This window comes from Lemur catta, chromosome 4, assembly GCF_020740605.2.
Source record: "Lemur catta isolate mLemCat1 chromosome 4, mLemCat1.pri, whole genome shotgun sequence".
In the NCBI taxonomy this organism is placed as follows: Eukaryota; Metazoa; Chordata; class Mammalia; order Primates; family Lemuridae; genus Lemur; species Lemur catta.
Window position 1 is genome coordinate 32,897,480 of NC_059131.1, and position 18,353 is coordinate 32,915,832.

The following is an 18,353-nucleotide window of genomic DNA, read 5'->3' on the forward strand; positions in this document are numbered from 1 at the left end:
AAAAATTTACTTTAAAATGCCAGTTATGAAATAATCTGTAAATTTATTTTTTAATTATGCAGAATTCTCTTACTCATAAATATGCAAGTGGCATTGTTGGGGACAAAAGTGAGAATGATATTGACTTAAATTAAGTCAACACAGTTAACCTATTCCTTTTTAATGAGAGATCTTTTTTCCTTTCTGCATTAAGTATGTATCTTTTCCTACCTGCAGGTATCATAAATAACATTTTTTGGTATAGTGATACTTTTTCTCCCTTTCAAGTTTTCATCTTAATTTGAGAAGTGGGATAAATCATCTTTGTATTAACTTCTGAGAAAGAACTCAGTAACTTATGAAAATTAAGAAAAAATACAATTAGCATTTCCCAATGCAATTTTAAGTACTAAATTGTATAAATTACTTTTCCCCTTTTTGTTCTTTCAGTGGGATAAGATGGCCTGCCAGAAACTGGTATTTATTATATTGTTTCCTGGTTAGTTCTTTTATTGCTTTCTTCTTTTCCTGGTCTTTATTTTTCCCTTTTTTACTGTAGAGGTAGGAGATACTACATCAGTGACATTTTTCATTAATGCAATAGACTTTCTAAACCTTGCTGTGTCACAGGCCTAACTCATATCTCTTTTGATGGAAAAAAATGAAAAATCCATGATAAGAACACAGGTATTCTCAGTGCAATATAAAGCTTCAATTTCTCACAATAGGATTGTTTTGCAGAAATTATTTTCTAGGTTCCTCTCATTCTATTGCTGAGTTACTGGGGTTTTAGGTTTATCATGTTGTGCTATCAGGTTAGGCCTTTCTTCTGGTGGATGCCCCTGATGAAAACCAAATGGTAATAGAAAACTAGAAAACATTCCCCTTGGGAAGTGGGGAACTGGTCTCAGATGCTAGCTCAACAGTGAGCTTTCAGAGAAGAAATCAAGTACCATATCACATCTTGGAAATGGTCTGTTAAAAAGGCTACGCTTTACTTTCAGAGCTTTTCAATATTTCAATACTTTTCAATATTTACTTCCTATCAGCGCGCGTGTAGGCAGAAAACTCAATTGTGGTCCTGGGTCCAAAAACCTTGAATGAACCCGGCATGGTGGTGCATAATTGTAGTCCTAGCTACTAGAAAGGCTGAGGCGGAAGGATTGATTGAGCCCAGGAATTTGAGGTTACAGTGAGATATGATCGTGTCATTGCACTCCAGTCTGGGTGACAGAGTGAGACCCTGACTCAAAACAAAAACAAAAACAAAAAACAAATGAACAAAAAACCCCAAAAACCTTGGATGGAAATCACAGGCTTTCTTTGACAACTGGCTTCAGGATGATTTAATTTCTTGCCTAGTTTACATACGTATTTTACAGTTTAAAATAATTCTTGCCCCACATACAGGCAAATAATAATGTTTAACATATTATAATGTGGTAGATACTGAGGGTTTTTTTCTTTTTTGTAAATGGAAATGTAATGTCATAGACAGAAGGGAGGGTTTTATCCTTTAGATAAAACCAGATAACTCTTCTCTTGTACTTGAGTAATTTTCCTCCCTGCACACTGGTAATAATAAGCCCATTGCCCGTCCCCTGGCTGTGACTCTCCTGAATCCATGGCTTTGATTGGAAACTCTCAACCCCTGACTGGCCTCCGGAGCACTGATTACGAAGGCACCCCACACACTTCTCTCGTAAACATTTGGCAGATCAGGAAGTACTGAAAAGCGATGCCCCTGGCTCTCAGAAGAGGGTACTGGTGGGAGAAGAAATAGAACATTTTCCCTCTTGCAGCTGTCAAAGAGTGATTATGTCAAATGGGTTTTCAAGGAGCCACAAAGTAATTGCAGGGTAACTTCTTGACATTATTTTCTAATGTTTGACTCAGCAGATGATGATGATTAATTGATGTGTATTATTTTATGGCTCTTTGAAACTTTGTTTGATACTTTAGATAGAGGTAGAACTAAGTCTTCATTTATACCAATATAATTTGCCTTAAATTTTAACATGTTAACTCTTTCTTTGTAATAGATGATTTTCTAAACTAAAAAATCTTCTGGTGGCTTATAGGGACTATGTTTAGGCTGCCTTTTTCATGTAGATTTTTTTTAAAAAACAGATCATGTGCTTTCCAAGTAGTGTTTTATTCTTTTACTAAGATGTTACTGTTAATCTCTGTGGCTATTGTGAGAATTAAATGAGTTAAATCTTGAAAAGTGCTTAATACTTGGCACATGGTAAGTGCTTAGTAAATGTCAGCTATATTAAAATATAACATAATAATCATTAATCTGTCTATTGGTTTACATCTTTTTATTAATATCTTATATATTATATGAATGTCTATTATTAATTGATTCCAAGCAAGCAATTGATTTGGGTAAGCCAAGATCTGAACATCGTAACTGATACAATAGAAACTAAGAAAGACTAATTAAAATAGTAGGTAATAAATATAGTGGAGCTTTTATTGTTTTACTGAATTTGTAAATTTTAAACATATCTTTTTTTAATCAAAGTTGTCAATGAGATGAGAAGTGTTTAGTGAGTGATCTTAGGGTTTTCATAAGTTTGTTACTAAAAGATGCTTCATAGCCAGAATGTCTCTTATAAGAAAAATAGGATTGACGTTCTGAGGTTTCACAATACTTTCTATTTATCCTAAATAGAAAAAAAAATTGTCTTAAGTTTTATTTTGCCTTTGTTCCATCTAAAATAATTATTTGCTGGCCCTAAACTGTTCACTAAAAAATAATCCTTCTGAGCATGTGAATGTCATATGAATGACTTGGCATGGCATAAACACTAATATTTGATTAACTTTTGAAAACATGTTTAAATATAGTTTATATAAGTGCTTTTGAGTAGAATTTCTTAAAAGTTTCCAGGTATCAATTTTTTATTTAAAAGTATTATTTTTTATAAATTTATAGGAAATATTTTAGAATCAAAGACCTTTCTATAATGGGACCCTGCCATGCTTGTTTACATACCAGATGCATTCATCTGTGTGGTGGTGTGTCTGTGTGCTGTGGTTTGTAAGTAAATGTGTATTTTGTAAATAAATGAAGTAGGTGAGCTATTTATTGGCTGTACTGCTTCTGCCTGCCAACTAGATATATCATCAACATTCCAGGTACAAAAGATGTTTAACCAGTTCAACTGAATAGTCATCCTTTGTGTCCGCGTGTGTTTCACAAAGAAAAGATGTTGCTCTCATGGTAACAGAAGGATGGATGGTAGTCTAGGGTTTGCAGTGCCATTTTTATTATGTGTATACTGAATGAAAAGAAACGAAGTATTCAACTGTGGGCTGCATGGTTGTGAGGGATTTTTTTTTGTCTTGGTTGAGGTCTCCATTGATAAAATATTTTAGACTTTAAAAAAAAAACCATCTGTTTATGAGAAGCACAGGGAACGCACCCGTCTGTTGAACTATTAAGCATATTGCTAAACAGATGGTTTAGCAATAGGTTTACCCTTCTGTAGGAATTTGTTGCTTCTAAAAGTAACAAATATTTGTCTTTCAGCATTAACACATCTTAGGACATTTTGACTGAGGTTTAATTTCATTCTAAAATAAAGCTCTCATTGGCAGTCTGATCTACAAATCTTTCACCCACTGACTAACCATTCCCTGGTTGCTCTGAATCATTGACTCTCTTGCTCTACTTAAGCTCCACTTTTGACGTGTTTGATATTTTTAATTCCCTACCAGAATTATCAGGAAACATTAACTGCCCAGGACTTTTCCAAATCTGAAGGTTAGGTATATTTGCTCTGTTACCTCTGTAATTGCAGTTATAGCAACCTGACACAGACTATTATAATAAAGATTATGATCTTAGGCAACTTTATATTATTATGTACATAACTCAGCTTACGATGTTTCCTTTATTTAAATTTTTTTAGCTTTTGTATTTCCTTGAATGTTTTTTTTCTTTCTTGTGAAGTGTGGACCTTTCTTGTAAGGTCCTTAAGATTGATGCCCTGCTTCCCTTTCTTCCTGTAAACTTATTTAAATATATTATTTTTATTTAAGATGATAAATAGATACAAAATAGTATTTATAACTTATATGGGAGATAAAGAATAAGAGAACAGCATATATCCATGAATCCACTACAGTGAGTGAGTGAATTATTCAGGGCAGTAAGAAGGGGGAACATGTGTATGGATAATGGAGGGATACATGGATAATGCATCCACCTGGGCTGGGACCAGAAAAATCTTTCATGGAAATGGATCATAGTCTCAAGCCCAACTAATAAAGCTGCCACAGTGAGCATCCTTTTCTTTGCACAAAGTTTTTGGCCATGGGAGCTGGGCAGCAAGCTCTCAGGTAGGTATGGTATTTGTTATAAGATGGCTGGCCAACATTTCAAATATTGAACAAAATATAAGCACTTTCCACAGTGTTGCATCTATTTACTAACAGATTTCAAGACAATAGATAATTTTGTAAGATGAATGTTCTGTGAATGCTATCTGTATTTGGATGGTTGATATAATTCTGTATGATCATTTTAATTCCTGTTTCTTAGCTCTTGTTTCTGTAAACTTTTTATATTAATATAAACTTTTAATGTGTACTCTATTTCCCTCAAGTCATTGTTTCTTTTATTATATTTTATCCTAGCATTTCCTAAATTTTTAAAGCAAAAAATATCATGGTTTAATTCCTTATTTAACATAGCTAGATTCATTCCAGGCTTGTCTCAAGGTATCCAGAATTCTTCCTTTTCTATCATATATATTTCTAAGGCTTATATAAATTTATATTTGAATCTGAATTCAATTTATTTTTTAAATTTAAAGTTCCATGTTTAAGTAAAGTTTTCATTCAGTTTTTTTAAATTCCATTTTTAAAAAAATCTCCCTTCTTTCCTTATTTAGTATTTAGTAAATACAAATGCAAGTTATTAAAATTAAGCTTCTGTATAAAAATACTTAACCTAATTCAAGGTAACCTCAATTTTTATAAGTCTCATTTGATTTAAATGAAATTTGAATCCTTTTTTTTTTAAAACCAGAGGAATAGCTAATATCTACAGACCTCTAGATTTCACCAGCCCTCCTACATTCTTCGTCACTGTTCCCTGCACATGTCATTCTATTTTCTTCGGTGACATTAGTTTGTAAACTATTACTTCCTCTATGAGGCTTATCCCATGTCCCCTGGCAGAGTTGGTGGCTAGCTTCTCTTTGTGTCCTGAGCTCTTTGTTTATACCCTAATTGTAACACTGTCCTATTGTACTGTATTAATAATTATCTGCTTACTTGCCAGTGTCGTTAGCAGACATTGTAGTGACTTTGTCTTATTCCTTGTTGCCTCTCCAAGATCAATTAACCCAAATTTGTTGAATGAATGAAGTAGTCTTATGTGTGCATGTGAAAATCCAAAAGATGACACCCAAAAGATGCTGTTAATTCTTCTAAGGATTTGGTGAAATTCAGCTATTTTGTGAAAGTTCTCCTTCCCTTTTTAGATAACAATTGCTAATAGGTTTCCAAAAAAAATAGCAGAAACCTAGCTTGCTAATTTACTGTTTATGTCTGCATATATTAAACTAGGACCCCAAATGAAAATATTAGAGTAGAATGTTAATCATGATTTGATGTCAAATCAATTAGAAAACATTATAAGCAAGTTTGCTATTATTTCTAACTTCACATAATGGCATGATGTTGTCTGTGAGGCATGTATGTTTTGGAATATGAGCATCATTAGGTTCTTTTGAACAACTGTACACTATCTAATGAATTTACATATATAAATACTACTAATTAACATTTGTTTATTTTGCATTTCACTGCTATTTACTAACAGATTTCGAGACAATAGATAATTTTGTAAGCTCAGTTTTATAAAAACCACTAGTATTTTTGGTCCCTAGCAACCATTTAATATGTAAATTAGGTATTCTCAGGCTTAATGTACTTCATTTCTATAAAACAAATACATCATTAATCTGATTAAGTTCTTGGGTGGGAGTGCTGTCCTCAGATCATTGTGGATTGTTTATTGTTGGGCATGCATCCAAAAAAAAAAAATTCAAGCCTGGCACTTACAGTTTAGATTTAGGAGAATTGTTGAAACCTCCTAAATGACATTTTCCAGAAGAATAGAAAGGCACTGCTTACTTACAATTGCAAGCATTACCTAAAACTTAATGATGTTCTTATCCTTAATTACAACTCAGTTTGATGATGATTCAGTGCCTGAAATTATGCCATGTTTTCCTTTGATGTTATAAAATATATAATGAAATAAAGGTGATCCAAGTGAATCAAAAATAGATTCTGGCTTTCCAGTAGTGACTTAATCACTATGTTTCTGAATTCAGAACTTACTTGACTGTCATGGCTATTATTTGGTATGTCTTTAGCTTTTAGTCAAATTTACTACCTAAGAACTGAGAATGTTTAATTTTAAGGTTAAGGAAAGTTCATGATGTTTTTATTCACATAGCAGAAGGACCTTTTTAAGAAAACTTAACATTATTTGGATTCTGCCTTCTTAGTTCACAGTTTACAAAGTTGTATGTCCTCCTTTTGGAGGTAGTCTTTGTCTAATATAATAATGGTCTTCATTTACTGAATGTCTACCATGATACCTCATTCATTTGCCTAGAAATCCTGTGACGTTGGTATGTTTATTCCCATTTTACAAATGAAGACTCAGAGTGGTTAAGTAGGTGCCCACGGGCATGTAGATAGCATGTGGTTAATCTAGGACTCAAACACAGTTCTCACTCCAGAGCCTCTGCCTCCTCCAATAGAAAAGAGAAAGAAAGGGGATGATACGCAACTTGTAAGGTCCGCTAGGCTGGGATAAATTTGAACAGGGGCTGGCAAATCTTTTCTGTAAAGGGTCAGATAGTAAATATTTTATGGTCTTTATTGCATATTCATTTTTTAATCTTTTTTTTTTTACAAACTATAAAAATAAAAAAAACACTCTTAGCTTGAGGGCCATTGAAAGACAGGCTGAGGGCCAGATTTGACCAAAAGTCCTTAGTTTGCCAACCTCTGATTTAGGACTGTGTCAATAAGCCCTATATATATTCTCTCAGGACTATATAACTATAGTCAACAATAAAATAATTTATATCCACAATACTGGCTTTTAAACACCAAGAAAATGGATAAATTATGTTCTGTAAACCCTATTTAAGAAGGCATGAAAGCATTACGTCTTAGATTTTCATCAAAGAAGTGGAAATAAAGTTTTGGTGTTTATAGTAGTGTTTTAGGTGTGTGGAAGATTCAACTTTTTGAAACACTTCATAACAGATAAAAAGAAAGGTATTATTACAAGTGGATTTTGACAGTTACAGAATTTAGAACATACCATTTTAGTTTCATACCTGAGTGTTCAATTTTATTTTTTAAAAATTTTACCTCCTTGATATTTGAGTGCTTACTCATCTGTCCACTATTTTTTGACATTGCAGACTGCTGGTTCCCTTTTTCACACAGTATACATCTTATTGAAGAATACTAGTGGCTAAGAAAATGGTTCTTTACCTTTCTCTGGTACTTGACAACATGGTGGTCAGAAATGTGCACATCATGGCAGCGTGTAGCCCAGTACATGATATAAAACTTGGATTGGCCTACTTTAAATTATATTTAGGATTCATCCACTGTACCATTGTTAGTCAATACAGTTAGAAGGTATGATAAAATAGGATTTAGAGAACTACTACCTCTCCAAATTTCTGATTTTGTGGACTTCTGGGTCTTTTTTTTTTTTTTTTTAATGTTTCTCCTCTAGAAATCCACCAAGATATGTGCTCCTTTTTTCCTGCCACCTCTGTTGGTTTTATTGAAGTTAAAAAATATAGATAGCTAAAGCTTAAGTACTTATTGTTACATTGTTCTAAGCTCTTTACATATAATAATTCACATTATCTTGCCAGTAACTCTTTGTGGAAGAGTTAGATCAAGGTCACTTAGCTGGTAAATGGGGAGCTGGGATTTGAACTCAGGCAGGCTGGCTCCAAAGTTCATGCTCTTAACCATTCCTCTATACTCCCTCTCAAACTAAATATAGCACTAGACTGACATCTTCCTACTATTAAACCCAGTATTAGTGAATTAGTATCAATAAAACAATATTATCTATTACATTAAATTGAGGACCCCAGTTTGAATTTAATTGGTTTTGAAATTTTGTTCATCTTTTGTTTGTAAACTTGTTTTAGTTTCATGATTGTATAGAGGCTATAACTATAAGGAGGTTATACTTGTGTTTGTACATAAGAATTGAAATTACAAAAATAATTTAAGTGAACAATTAGAGTAGTTCTCAATTTTTTTCCTTGTTTATTTATTTATTTACTTAATATTGCTTAAGTTTAAGAAACACTAGCCAATGATGTAAAGTCAGGTTCCTAATATGGTATAGAGTTCCTTAAAGATACATCCCCTGCTTGTCTTCAGTTTGATTTCTCACTATTTCCATCTTTACACTTACCCTTCTGAGCTACTCAGGTGTGCTTTTTCTTGTTTTGACTGTCACTGTTGCATACGATTCGTTCCCCTCTTCAACTCCGATCAGGTGCCACCCCTTCTAGTAGGATGAGCACGATCCCCTCAGCCTCACCCAAGCTTGATTGGTGCCCTCCTTTTGGTAACCCCACAGTGTTTTGTGCTCCCTTCTATCATTTTACTCATCAAATTGCTTCAAAATTGTTGTACCTATTTTCATTAGAGTGATGACTGGAGCAAAGGGACAGGTGCTGAATGAACAACTATAATTAAAAGTAACTATATTTTCTTGGCCCCTTTGGCTTCATTTGCCTGAAGCCACCATCTTTTTTTTCCCCAACTGCCTTTTGGAGCCTCAAATTGAAACCATCATCAGCTGGTTTAAAGCTTATTTAAAGCATTAAAAGCTCTCATTGGGGCACAGTTTATTATGCTACATTATTTCTTGTATACTTACCCAGATCCTTCTCTTATCATCCCAGTGACTTTATCCTGCAATTAATCCTCTCTCTCTCCCACATCCTTAATTTCTCCTTCTCTGTAGAATCATTTCCGTTAGCAAACAAACATGTTATAGTACTTCCCTGGTTAAAAATAATTCTCTCTTGATCCCATTTCTATTCTGGCTACTGTTCCAGATCCCTACCACCCACCACATCTTCCATTTCATTTTTATAGAAAAACTTTTTTGGTAGAGTTGGTTCTAGTTGTTTCCCCTCACATTGTTTCTGCTGATGCTAGTTCAAGAAATGCCAATATGTTGGCCAGGCGCGGTGGCTCATGCCTGTAATCCTAGCACTCTGGGAGTCCGAGGCGGGCGGATCATTGGAGCTCAGGAGTTCGAGACCAGCCTGAGCAAGAGCGAGACCCCATCTCCACTAAAAATAGAAAGAAATTATATGGACAGCTAACCATATATATAGAAAAAATTAGCCGGGCATGGTGGCGCATGCCTGTAGTCCCAGCTACTCGGGAGGCTGAGGCAGAAGGATCGCTTGAGCCCAGGAGTTTGAGGTTGCTGTGAGCTAGGCTGATGCCACGGCACTCATTCTAGCCTGGGCAACAGAGTGAGACTCTGTCTCAAAAAAAAAAAAAAAAAAAAAAAGAAATGTCAATATGTTGGGAGCACCTAGATCCATCTGAAAACTTTTTTAGGGCTTTTGAGTGTTGTAAGTCAGGAAATGTCAGGAACCAACAACAAAAGTTTCTAAATGAACCCCTTGAAGGTAAATGTTTTCTAATTGGAGGCAAAGTTCTCATTGGCAGGCTCAATTTTCTCATTGTTTCGGACAGTGCCTCCATTTCATGGGATAGGGCTTCTTAATGTAAAGTTCAGAGTGGGAATGGTGGAGGAGCGCTTAGACATGAAGGGGGCTGAGTTGGGAGGGAACGGAAAAGGTTTTTTGGGATGCTATACCCTCTAGACCTATGATTCTAGTGCAGCCTGTGATTTCCTTGAGGATTCCTAAGGTTCTGAAAGCCAAACTGGGCACCTGTTCTCTAAAGTTACCTCAGGACCTCAGGGAAATCATGCAAAGGGTTGGTCTTCGAAGTTGTAATACAAAATACAGTCTTACGCTATCTTTTTTTTTTTTTTTTTTCTGAGACAGAGTCTTGTTCTGTCGCCTAGGCTGGAGTGTAGTGGTGTGACTATAGCTCACTGCAGCCTCGAACTCCTGGGCTCAAGTGATCCTCCCACCATGGCTTCCCAAAATGCTGGGATTACAGGTGTGAGCTACCGTGCCCAGACTACTCATTTTTGAATGAAAAATCTAACATTCAGATCACTCAATGTACCATGCTAGTAAATGCTAGGAAATGTCAGTGTTGGGATTTGAAACCCAGGTCTTGACTTCATAGAGTGTGCTTTTCCCACTGTTTCTGATACACAAACCTTTTAAGTCTGAAGCTGCACTGTCCAATATGGTAGCCACTAACCCCATGGCTTTGCTACTTCTAAGACATTCATTTTCCACAGAAGTATCACACACTCTTAGAATTCTATGCTATCCTAGGTACTGATCCTAATTGTAGAACTTTCAATCCCTTATTTTTTTCTCATTATCCATTTTGAATACCTTGGCATTATTTTTCACAGAATTCCTCTTTTACTTGAGGTAATCAGACATCTCCATTCATCTCTTTAACCTACATTTTCTCTTTTGTCAAAATGGCCTGTTTTGAATTAGCCTTGTCACTTCTACTAATCTGAATTCCACAGCACAAGATGAATGTTAGTATCGCACTTTGTGCTTACCTGACCAGCACCTCAGGGATTCATCTACTAGATCATATTCTCCCCTTTAATATATTCCCTTGGTTCCACTTCCTTAACATTTTTTCTCACTCATTTGCAGTCTTTAACAATTTGCTGTATTTGCTGTCAGAACACTTTTCTGGTGACTCAGTACATGTTTATATTCAGGTCTCTTTTTTAGTTGGAGGTGCCTGTATACTTGAAGTTCATGCCTCTTAATTTGACTTGCTGGAAAATAAAGAGTTATTCTTTCCCTACATCATAAGTTGTCAGGATAAGAAAGGTCTTTACCCTTTAAATTATGACTAATAATTTGCCTAAATCAGGTTGCTGGGTGATAAGATCTTAGTGAGTTATAGGATCACAATGATGCTTCCAAGGTCTTAATCCTGAGCCTGTGTCATCAAGCTTACAAATAGAGGAGTCTTGAGAACAAAGACTCTATCTTTGTTTTTCCCCATGGCACATGGTATGGTACCAAGCATATCATCTTGTGTATTCAGTAAATGTAGGTGATTAACTGTATACAAAGGCAGGTTTAATGTTAACCATCTCTTGATTTTTTTCTTGTCTTCTTTTTTTTTTTTTAACCCAACACAGAGTAATAGAATGTCTTTGTATACCTTTTAATTTGGTGAATTGCTGTACATAGATATAATTCAAATTTAGAAAGTGCTTCATCTTCTGCCTTTTCACTCTGTAGGTGTGTATTCTCTTTATATCAACTAGTTTTACTGTAGAAGGTGATTTGAAGATTTATAGCTATAAATCATTCTTGCCTTTTTATAATATATCTATTTTATATTTAGCCACAGTTTTCTGTGCATTTTGACGTGGTAGCTTTTATGTTAATACTTGAAATAATATAAAGGCAAAGATAATATCCTCTTTTATCTGGACTTGTAAGACTTAAGCTGTTTTTTATTTTTTGTTTTTCTTTTGGCATCTGCTGTGTGCAGCTATATACAGGATTGATGGGGAGCAAAAGGCTGCCCCATAGCACTTCAGAGAAAAGATGTTGGGCTGGCTTTCAAGTTGGCCCTTGAGAAGCAGGTAGCTCCCCTGATACTGATTGGATTCAGGTTGAGAATAAAGAGCATCAGCAGAGTCTGGCTCAAACATTCATCTTTATCCATTAAAGATTCCAGTCTAAGAGAAAAAAGAAGTGCGTAGATGAGGTGAATGAGAGTGAAGGTATGTGTGTCACTCAGCTCTTGCAAAAGCATCTCCCTAGGAGAGGGCAGGTCAGAAGCCCAACAGCAGTGGTTATAATTTCCCATAGAGGTATGTGTGTGTGTGTGTGTGTGTGTGCATGCATGCACATGTGTGTAAATAACAAACCCATATACATATAAACTGAAATGATACATATATATTTTTTTCATATCTGTTAATTTTGCTTTGATTAGTCTAGTGCCAAGGTTTTCATGATTGTGGTACCCATGTAGTCCTTCACAGACCAGACTTGAAAACCTGTGTTTCCTAGGCACTAAATGTCATCTTTTGCCACTAAGCCATATTGTATTTCTCCCTGAACAGGTCAAGCCTTTAGATAACTCCCTACATTTCAATATAATATTACCTCTGCCTCCCAAAGTTCCCCTCTTAGTACTCTGACAAACTTCTACTAGTATTTTTAAATGCAACTGAAATATTACCTTCTTGTTGAAGCCTTTCCAAATTCCTTCAGGCCAGTGGTTCCCTCCCTTGTGCTCCCGCAGTACTTAGTTTGTCCTGCTATTTTAGCACTTGGCACCTACTGTAATTGTCATCTCAAATGTCTGTCATCCCTCTCCCCTATGAGCTCCTGGAGCAGGGGTTGTTTTTATATCCTTTATATCTAGCACAGACCTGGTTTCATAATAAGTGCTCAATAAATGTTTGAATGACTGAAAGAATAAATGAATGGATAAAATATACCACCTCATGTTGGAAACATGCTTGAATTCTTCCAACCAGCCTTTTCTTTTGTGTTGCTTTTCTTTATCTTCTTCCCTGCCACATGTTCTTCTGTCCTACGTGGTAGATTTTAGAGCTTGGGAAATATGTGTTTGAAGATTTAAAATATAGTGCTTTGAACTCCTTAGAGAAAAAGTCTATGAATAAATAATTAGACTCATTTCACATCAAAATCTAAAGTGTGAAAAAATGTTCGTATCATTTGGCGCTTTATTCACTTGTATGGTAATCTAATGGCATATCCATTGTTAACACTGAACTATACTGAAATATTTTACTCTCGGGGCTTTTCATCTGACAAAAGGAGGCTTTTTGAAAATGAAAAAGCATAGCTCCTGTCCCTGGTATGCTAAGGGGAAATTTATTAGTTTTGTAATGCATGGGTTAATATTACCATGTTTTATATTGAACATTACTTTAAAAAATTACTATTAATATCACTGCAGCATGTATGTATATAAGTCCTGTCAGCTTTGGGGTATGTAAATCAGGAATGTTGCTGAAGAACTACTTAGCATTTTCTTGGGGGTGAAGTGCTTAGTTTTGGAATTTAATTGTAGGTTTTACATTTAAGCTGTTCAGTATTACTCTTATAAAGGTTCTATAAATTTCTTGCTTTGTAGTTTAACAGGTTTAGTCACCACAGTTGAAAGGCATCATCCTCATAATGAAGCCAGAAAAGAATAAAGGTTGATCATGCAGGGCTGGCTGGCTGTGACATTGAACAATAGAGCTTGACTTCTTCGTGTCTGTTAAATTAGACTATGGGGTGTGCTTATCTTTCTGCTATGATATTGAATTGTAACAAGAAAATGTTATGTTGTGCAGCTCTGCAAAGGGGGTGTGCATCAATTCTCACCTCATATGTATGGCAAAAGCTTTAAAAAATTATTGAAGCTGCCTAGTGGGCTTAAAGTCTAATGGCACAGACTGGGTATAATTCTGCAACAACAACAACAACAACAACAAAATCAAGAAAAAGCACAAAGGCTTTTAAGTAGCTTGTAAAATTTTATCTATCGCAGTCTTTCTTTTAAGGTCTTGAAGCAGCTCAGGAAAGGTATGCTGGAAAATTTCATTTTGAAGAGGCCTTCGAAGGAGATAGGTGATACGAATGACCTGAAGGAAAAGTAAGAGAATATTATGTTGCATAGGTGATTGATTTATTCTAAACTTTTCTACACTTGTACTTGATATAGTTCAACTCAATTATTTAAATACTGATAAAACACCTACTATATTCCCATAGGAGGTTTTGAAAGAGTATGAGATTCAGTCCTGCCTTCAGGAATTTGGTTTTTTTTCTTTTGAGGAGATAGAAATTAAATCCATGAAACAATTTCTTAGAATTATTGGATTGTATGAATGACAGTATTCTAAGCTGTCAAGATCATTTAAAATTTTGATTCTGTTATTATATGTATCATTCCCAGATGTGTCACATGAGCATTTGATAGGCATACCTTTGAAATTTTTAAGTCACGCTAAAAATGTTGAAAAGTCAAGGCCAAGGTTAGGTGCAAGAAAAAACCCTCAGACACTTCCCACACTTGTTCTCAACACATGCTTTTGTCAACTTTTGAACACTACATTATTTTTTAAATGTGTGTAAATCACCTAAATTAATAATTTGTTACAAAATTTTATGGATGTTAAGCTACTGTTCAAGTTTTTTATATATACTTACCTCCCTTTTCCAAAAAAGTCAAAACATTTCCATTGTGAAAATTGATGATATAAATTGGGTCATTCTTGTCATACCCAACTAACACAATTGAGAAGCCAGGGGGAAAAAAGCACTCAGGACACAAAACATTGTTCCAAGAATGTAATAATTTTCTACAAGCCTGGCTGCTGAAACTGCCTGTTGTGACCTGAACCCAGTTTTATCTGATGACTTCTTAGATGACTTGTTGCAACTGTAAAACTGTAAGACTAGTTTTACAGAGAAGAGTGATTCAAAATGGAAGTTAAGTAGCTGCTGACCTGATGTCCATTTCCTTCACTTCCTCCTTAATAACAGAACCAGAACTGAGGTTTTGTTTAGGGTAAGAATATGCCCAGTGAAAATACTATGCAGATTCTCCTGTATCTGTGGATGGCCTTGTGACACATTCTGGCCAATGAGCTATAAGGGGAAGTTGCTGGGTAGAGTGTATAAGTTATCTGATGCTCTGTAGCAAATTACCGCAGAGCCTAGTGGCTTAAAACAATAATAAACATTTATTATTTTATACAGGTTTGGGGGGCAGTAACTCAAGAGAACTGAACTGTGTAATTTGGGTTTGGGTTCTCTCATGAGATTGCAGTCAAGATGTCAGGTGGGTTTGCAATTATCTGAAGGATTGACTAGGAGGATCATTTAACTACTTTTTACTGCCTCCCTCTCATAATATTTTCCCTAGGGAGGTAAAGTTAAAATGTTTAGAGCACTATTATAGGCAAAATACTACTGTGAATTTCAATATTGATTAGCAATAAATCCCTATTAATAATTCCATTCACTGGTTTCTCTATTTTTTGAGATGTTAAACTACTTTGAATCTTCTGTGAATCCTATAACTTGCTTTCTCTTATAAAACTTTGATAATCTGCCTGAGAAAACATCCTTATCCTCCATCTGCCCAAACAACCACTGTAAATGCTCTCACAATTTGACCTAAACAAACAAACAAACAAACAAACAAAAGTACAGGATAGTACAAAATTAAGTGCTAAATTGATTATCCTCAAATGTAAAACCATCCAAACAAAGGCTGCATATGTCAGGAATGGGAAAGATCAATGATGGCTAGAGGTGGGGAGGAACACGTCATTGTATGAAGAGGAGACTGATCGAAACATGACTAACCCCAAAGCAAGCCACGCCTGCATGATGATGAAGAAACTAAAGAAAGAGTTGAAGATAACAGAGTGTCCCTCTCTAAAAGAGGCTTTTAGATAAGAATGCATGTCGCTGAATATGCACAAATTTCTCCTCCTTTAAGCAGTATTTCTCCCTTACACATAAATATGTAACATATGAAAGTATCAAGAGGATGCTAAGCATGGCATGTAACTAGTATGATAGTTATGGGCTAGGACTGGGGACGATGTGGGCCATCAGCAAGAGGGCTTGAGGAGAGGTGCAGGAAGCTTAACTGACGTTAAATAACTTGTTCCTGTGTACAGCCTGTTCTTTGCCTGGTGGTAGAAAAAGTCTGAAATGGTTTTTTGGGGTTCTTAATTTCATGGGAGGCGATGTTTACCTGAAGATAGAGGGCCTTGGCAATATGATCCATTAATAAGTTGGTGTTCATGTTTGACCTGTGAATTTTTGGGGAAAGTAAAATGTCTTAGTTGAAAGGTTACAGAGTCTGAATTTAAGTCAACAGATATTTCCTGAATGCCAATTATGTATCAGGTTCAGTGGTGTTGATTAATCACTCTCAGAGCCTCCTGGATTTGGTATTTCCTTTATAGTCTCATTCACTTCAACATCCTAAGTTCAGACCCAGTGGCCTCCTTCCATTTCTGTCTTCCACCACTCTGTATTCCTTGTTGTGCTGCCACAGGGCTATGGTAACAAATCACGCATGTGTCTCAGTCCAGTGTTGATGCCTTTCAGCAGTCACCATCTTTATCTAAAGTCTGTCTCTGTCCATTCCTCATTATAACCACAAGATATGGCCACACATGTGTCTTTACTGTCACTGTCATACATACACATATTGAAGATTTGCACATCTGGGCTTTTGCTTATTCCTTTTCCATGGTAGCATTTATGAAGACAGTCTATACTTGATTACCCAGGTGTTCTTTATTTAATGTAAGTCATATTCCTGACAAGTTTATGTGAACAAAATTTTGGTACAATGAACCATTTAAGATAAGAATAAATAATCAATTTTAATTTATCTTAATTTAAAGTTGGATTTTTATTTAGTGGATATGTGATACATCTATATAATACTTTGTTATAGAAACATGGAACCTCAGAACTGGAAAAAACTGAGAGTTTAGAGTATGCCCCCATTCCTTAAATTTCAGATAAGGAAACAGATTCTAAGTGGTTAAAAGATTTGGCTTAGGGCTTTTGGCAAATAAAGTAGGAAGAGTAGGGTTAAAACTCACATTTATACCTCATTATTGAATGTGCTTTTCACTAGAGTGATTCCTTTTATTTCCCCTCTTGTTTTATGTAATTCTTTTGTAATATCCCTAAAGGTAAGAGTCGTATTTTCTATGGCACCCCCAAATATTCACAAAATTAGTGCATACAGTAGTTTTGGATAAACTTGGAAAAGATTTAATTACCATGTAGACGTATATGAATATATCAGTTATAATGGGATAGTCATAGTGGGATGAGTGGGTGGTCTGTTTGTTATGCTATAATAACCAACAGCCCACCCCCCAACTGCAATGGTTTATAACACCAACATTTCTTTCATGTTGCATGTTTACCTTGGGATTAATGTGGCTCTGTTCCATGTTGTCTTCCATCGGGGACCAAGGATGATGAAGCAATTTCTGGAACAGTTGTAGCAGACAGAAAAGAGACACAGTAAGGCATGTACTGAGTCTCAAACAATTTTGTTTTCATATCCTACTGGCCAGAGCAATTTACATGGCCAAGCCTGTTGTCAGTAGGGCAGAAAAGTATTAATATAATCCTTTTCCAGGTAGGGGCAGCAAATATTTTTGAAAAATAATTCTACCCTTGCACCACCCCCCAAAAATCTGTGACCTTTGATAGAGTGTTGAGTAATGCCTACTTTTCAGGTTGTGGCACACTGTTAATATCATCACTGGTCCATGTGTGGCCACCTTATTCTTTTATTCATCTGTCTATTTGTTTTAATGTGTTCTTATAAAATTCATTCTGTTGTTTGGGGTATGTATTTCAAATTTATATAAATTGTGTTGTGCTAGAGATTGTTTTCTGTTTCTTGATCTTTTCACTCAAAATTTTATTCCGAGATTTATTTACATGGCTGCATGTGCATACAGTTTGTTGCATCTGGTGAATACATTTGTCCTTCGGTATACATGGGGGATTGGTTTCAGGACTCCCCCAAGTATACTGAAATCCACGCATACTCAAGTGCCGCGGTTGGCCCTGAGGAACCTGCATGTAGGAAAAGTTGGCCCTCCGTGCCTGTGGGTTTCACACCCCATGGAATACTGTATTTTCGATCTGCCATTTGGTGGAAAAAATATGTGTATAAGTGGACCTGTGCAGTTCAAACCCATGTGTTTTAGGGTCAACTGTACATGGTATTTACACATAAGCCTCTACCATACTTTACCTATCTCTCCCCTAGCTTGCCTTCAATTCTCTACCACAATAAATGATGCTCTGTGAGAATTTCTTTGGGCTGTACACCCAGGTGTAGGATTACTAGATAATGAGACATACATATATTTAACTATTTAAGTATTGTTCTGTTAATATTAATAATTAATAAAAAATTAATTGTGGGAATGGTTGTGCAATTCTGTAACTATACAGAAAGCTATTGAGTTATATACATAACTGGGTAAACTTTATGGCATGTAATTATATCTTAAAGCTGTTAGAAACAAAACAAAACCTCAATCAGATCATTTTCTAAGAAGCAGGTTGGAAATGAGTTAAAGGCTGACCACTAAGTTTAGGGGGAAGATT

At 35.5% G+C, this 18,353-nt stretch overlaps 1 protein-coding gene across 4 annotated transcripts in view; it reads left to right on the forward strand.

Moving 5' to 3' along the window:
* CAMKMT (calmodulin-lysine N-methyltransferase) overlaps positions 1-18,353 on the forward strand; it is a 325,200-nt gene that overhangs the window by 49,946 nt on the left and 256,901 nt on the right. The gene's annotated exons all lie outside the window — the stretch shown is intronic.